The sequence below is a fragment of the Bos grunniens genome, chromosome 2 (assembly GCF_055505025.1).
Source record: "Bos grunniens cultivar Pamir isolate PY7600 chromosome 2, Bosgru_T2T1.0, whole genome shotgun sequence".
NCBI classification, from domain to species: domain Eukaryota; kingdom Metazoa; phylum Chordata; class Mammalia; order Artiodactyla; family Bovidae; genus Bos; species Bos grunniens.
In genome coordinates this window covers 10,090,308-10,095,914 of record NC_141166.1, presented here as the reverse complement: position 1 = coordinate 10,095,914, position 5,607 = coordinate 10,090,308, and positions in this window count along the sequence as shown.

Genomic DNA, 5,607 nt, shown 5'->3' with positions numbered 1-5,607 from the left:
GCCCGCGCAGGAATTTCCGCTCCCCGAGCCCCGACCTGGGGCGGGGCTGGGCTGGGCCGGGGGCGGAGCCACTAGCATACCTGGGCCCACAGAGCAGGCCAGGTAAGGCGCTCTCACAGCCATTGGCCTCTCCGTCTCCTGCCCCGCCCTTCAGGCATCCCAGAATATCTGGCTGCCAAACCAGGGGGTGGGGCCACTGGGTGTGACACGGGTGACCTCGGAGCTGGCCTGGGATCTCCAACCAAAACTGGCCTCAAATGGCAGGATGCGACCTGACCTTCCGGCCTTCTCAGAAAGGGACCAGAAAGTGAGCAGTGATCACAACAGCGAGGCACAGAAAGGTTAGGAAGCCCGAGCCTGGGTCTAAACCCCAACGCTGCAGCTTCTTAGCTTGTGTGACAAGGCCTAAACCGACCCACCGGGCCTCAATTTCCATGTCTGTAGAATGGGTATTAGAGCGTACTTCAGAGGGCTGTGCGGAGTACCTGAATTAACAGCTCTATCTCACACGCTAGTAAAGTAGTGCTCAAAATTCTCCAAGCCAGTCTTCAGCAATATGTGAACAGTGAACTTCCTGATGTTCAAGCTGGTTTTAGAAAAGGCAGAGGAACCAGAGATCAAATTGCCAACATCTGCTGGATCGTGGAAAAAGCAAGAGAGTTCCAGAAAAACATCTATTTCTGCTTGACTATGCCAAAGCCTTTAACTGTGTGGATCACAATCAACTGTGGAAAATTCTGAAAGAGATGGGAATACCAGACCACCTGATCTGCCTCTTGAGAAACCTGTATGCAGGTCAGGAAGCAACAGTTAGAACTGGACATGGAACAACAGACTGGTTCCAAATAGGAAAAGGAGTACGTCAAGGCTGTATATTGTCACCCTGTTTATTTAACTTATATGCAGAGTACATCATGAGAAACGCTGGACTGGAAGAAACACAAGCTGGAATCAAGATTGCTGGGAGAAATATCGATAACCTCAGATATGCAGATGACACCACCCTTATGGCAGAAAGTGAAGAGGAACTAAAAAGCCTCTTGATGAAAGTGAAAGAGGAGAGTGAAAAAGTTGGCTTAAAGCTCAACATTCAGAAAACGAAGATTATGGCATCTGGTCCCATCACTTCATGGGAAATAGTAAGGAAACAGTGGAAACAGTGTCAGACTTTATTTTTTTGGGCTCCAAAATCACTACAGATGGTGACTGCAGCCATGAAATTAAAAGACACTTGCTCCTTGGAAGGAAAGTTATGACCAACCTAGATAGCATATTCAAAAGCAGAGACATTACTTTGCCAACAAGGGTTCGTCTAGTCAAGGCTATGGCTTTTCCTGTGGTCATGTATGGATGTGAGAGTTGGACTGTGAAGAAGGCTGAGCGCCGAAGAATTGATGCTTTTGAAGTGTGGTGTTGGAGAAGACTCTTGAGAGTCCCCTGGACTGCAAGGAGATCCAACCAGTCCATTCTGAAGGAGATCAGCCCTGGGATTTCTTTGGAAGGAATGATGCTAAAGCTGAAACTCCAGTACTTTGGCCACCTCATGCGAAGAGTTGACTCACTGGAAAAGACTCTGATGCTGGGAGGGATTGGGGGCAGGAGGAGAAGGGGATGACAGAGGATGAGATGGCTGGATGGCATCACTGACTCGATGGGCGTGAGTCTGGGTGAACTCCAGGAGTTGGTGATGGACAGGGAGGCCTGGCGTGCTGTGATTCATGGGGTCCCGAAGAGTCGGACACGACTGAGCGACTGAACTGAACTGACTGAAAACCTTTAGAACTACTTTCCACCCCCCTCTGTTTTGCACTATGGACCCTTTTGACGGTCTGGTGGAAATCCTAGACGTTTTCTCAGAACATTGCTTTTAAAAGCATAAAGCAAAATGCTGAAGATTGCGAGGACAATTACTATCAAAATATATTAAAACCCACAAATTTATGATATAGTAATATGTATTTATCAGTACATATAGTAATATGTATTTAATATGTATCAATAACAGGACTGGCAAATTAACTTTTCCTCTTCTAGTGGTATCAGTGTATTGTTACTCAGCATGAATAACACTGAATTGTGGGGGTGGTCTCTGACTCACCTCCTCACACCTATTGGTCAGCAAACAACTACAGATAGGGCGTGTGAGAGGCTGAGAATCTGAGTCACTAATGCAAGAGCAGGTGGATTCACCATTTGGCCACTAACCCTCTACTGGCCACAGTCAATGGCAGCTCTGTTTTAGGAGTGTCTGAAACAGAGTGTGATTTAGCAGTGGGTTAATGACTGTCAGCATTTTGAAATCTTTAATGAGCATAAGTAACATTTTGAGATACTTGTGATAACTACAATTTGATATCAATGTATCTTCAACTGGTGACAAAAACACATACTGTTAATACTTCATAAAGAAGGAGATGGTAAATTTTGGTTAGAGGTCAGTGGAAATAAATATATAATTTTTTTCCCATCCAAGTTGATGGGATGGGAAGCCCAAGTTAAGAGCTTTCCTTTTAGAACAATGTCTGACACATACTAAGTGTCTGCAGTTATCATCATTATTATCATCCCAGGCTAGGGAACGCCCAGGACTTTGGAGTCAGCCAGAATCAGTTCCACATGAGTTTAGAATTAACATACACGTGGCTATGTATAAAACAGATAACTAACAAGGACCTATTATATAGCACAGAAAACTAAACTTAGTATTTTATAATAACTTGTAAGGAAAAAAGAGTCTGAATATATATATTCTTATATTCTGTATTTATCAAAATCGCTTTTCTGTACACTTGAAATCAACACATTGTAAATCAACTATGCGTCAATTTAAAAAAATCAGTTCTACTTGCTATGTGACTGAGTCCACCTCTTACATTTCTCTGAACCTGTTTCTTTGTCTCTAGAAGAGCAGAGAGGGAATTAGACCTTAGCTCTGAGGATGTCTTTTAGTATTTGAAATCTAGAACATGAGGTAGATCTGAGTTGTTATTGCTTTACTTCTGTGGGGAGGGGCCTGGGAGGGCTGCCCCCTCCGTGTCACCTAACTTGGACTCTCTACCAGTACCTCCAAAGCCTGTCAGGAACTGAATCGTCAGAGATTCAAAGTCTGAATTTGGTCCACGGATGTCCATGTGGTATGTGTGTGTGTTAATTATCATTTAACAATTTCACATACAAATTGAGTCCTCTGGAACTTGGCCAGCTCTGTTGACCTCATTCTACCTTCGCACGTGGCATCAAACATGAGTGCAGATTGTCAGCTGCTTCCTTCAAGGGGATGCCAGCTCGCCAGGTCCCCAGAGGCCTTGCTCCCTCATTTGTGAACCAGCAGGCTCAAATTTGTAGCTCGGCCCTCACGTTTCTGGCTTTGTCCTTGGTCACATGTCCTCCTGCCCTGCACTCTGTGTATCCCTCTAACACTCCTCTGTGCTGTCTCCTCCTTTAATGCTTTTCCTTCTTCCCACACTAGCTTCCCTGTGATGCTCCAATAAACAGACGTATCTCCATTATCCTGATTTCATCAAACACTACCCTGAGCTGGCACATGAGCTAGGGGTGAGACGCCAGCCAGCCTGACCTCCCTGAACTCACAATCCTGTAGGGGAGAAACCAACAAGACACCACTTGTACTCAGATCCTCCCCGAAAAGGACTGGGGGCCTAACAGCTACGCTGGTGCCTTTACTGCCCCCCAACCCCTACCCCCACCTGAAGGACCTGGCAGGGCTGAGAAGTAGAGGCATGGTAAATGGCAGCTTCTATTTTCTTCGATTTTTTAATCAGGATTTTAAAAATAAATTTATTTATTGGTTGCACTGGGTATTCACTGCACACACTTTGTCTAGTTGCTGAGAGTGGGGTCTAACATAGAGTTGCAGTGCGCAGGCTTCTCACTGCAGTGGCTTCTCTTGTGGAGCACAGGTTCTAGGCATGGGCTCAGTAGTTGTGGCACAAAGGCTTAGTTACTCCACGGCAGGTGGGATCTTCCTGGACCAGGGATCGAACCTGTGTCTCCTGCATTGTCAGGAGGATTCCTATCCATGGTATCACCAGGAAAGTCCCGCAGCTTCTATTTTGAGGGTAGTTTTATGAGTTTATAAAAGGTCTTTGAACTTATTTGCTGCAAAAATGTCAAAGGTAATAGTAGCTCATTGAGTGGAAGGAAAGTGAAAGTGTTAGTTGCTCAGTCCTGCCTGACTCTTCGATGCCATGGACTATAGTCCGCCAGGCTCCTCTATCTGTGCCAAGAATACTGGCAAGTCTCCAGGCAAGAATACTGGAGTGGGTTGTCATTTCCTTCTCCAGGGGAATCTTCCCAACCCAGGAATCGAACACGGGTCTCCTGCATTGTAGGCAGATTCTTTACTGGCTGAGCCACCAGAAAAGCCCAAATGGAAGGTGGATGTGTCCTTTCCCCAGCAGGATCCCATCCCGTTGCCCAGAATGGGCCACTGTTAAGTTTTCTGGGTGTTCTTCCCTTCTCTACATACTATATGCAGACACTCTACATGCTATTTAGCAAACACACTTTTCTGCATTTTTATGAGATAATCAATTCCAAATGAAATCATACACGTAAAGTGCTTAGAATAATGCCCAGCACAGTCAGTTATTTTTTTGGGCCACACTTGTAGGTCTTGCAGGATCTCAGTTCTCAGATCAGGTATGAACCTGAGACATGACAGTGAAAGCCTAGAATCCTAACCACTAGGCCACCAGGAAATTCCCAATCAGCTACTATTTTTCTTAACACACCTCAAACAGCTTTTTCAATCAGTAGATGCAGATCTTTTATTATTGTCTCCAAGCTGAGGAGGGAAGTTCCTGTAGGAACTCCATCTTGGGGAAAGGGGTGAAGTGTGCCTTCCCCCGAGGTAGGTATGGTTGATCTAAGAGAAATCAAGTGAAAAAGGCCTGCCCCTATTTGGAAGGGGTGCTAAAGGTACCCAACCCCTCCTCTGCTGAGAGCTGACAGGTGACATCCAATTACCTGAGGCAGGGACAGGGCCAAAACCAGGGCCGGGGAGGCCCTCCCGCACCTGGTCCAGGCCTGAGACTTGTCCACGCTGCTAGGCAAGGCCTCTCCTGCCTCCCAGGGCTGCACTCCCCAGTGGGCGGGGGAGGAGCTGCTCAGGCCTGATGCTGATCTCTCCTGACAGCTGCTCCTAAGGCCGGCAGGGCGGGCAGTGGGGGAAGGGACAGATTTAAAGGTCTGGCTGTCCCGCCCCTGCCAGACCCGGGAAGGCAGACGCTGGTGAGCATCCTCTGAGGGCAAGGCTCTCTCACGTATGAGAAGCAGGAACCTCTGTGCCCTGATTTCCGCCTCTTGGTATCATGAACGAACGCCACTGGTCCTCATTCGGCTTTCACCCCACAGGACATCTGGGAGACGAGCGGCACCCACCATGCGATTTCGACGCCTGACCCCTGGCTACTTCCGAGTGCTACAGGTAAGTACCCCAACGGATGGCTTCCAGCACCGACCCTATCCGCCCCTTACCATGGCCGGGATGATACCCAGTCACCAGGCTGTCACGTTCCCGGCCGCCTGAGCAACCAGGGCCCAGATGGGCAGTGAAGCGAGAGGGATTGGGGTGGAATCTCCCTG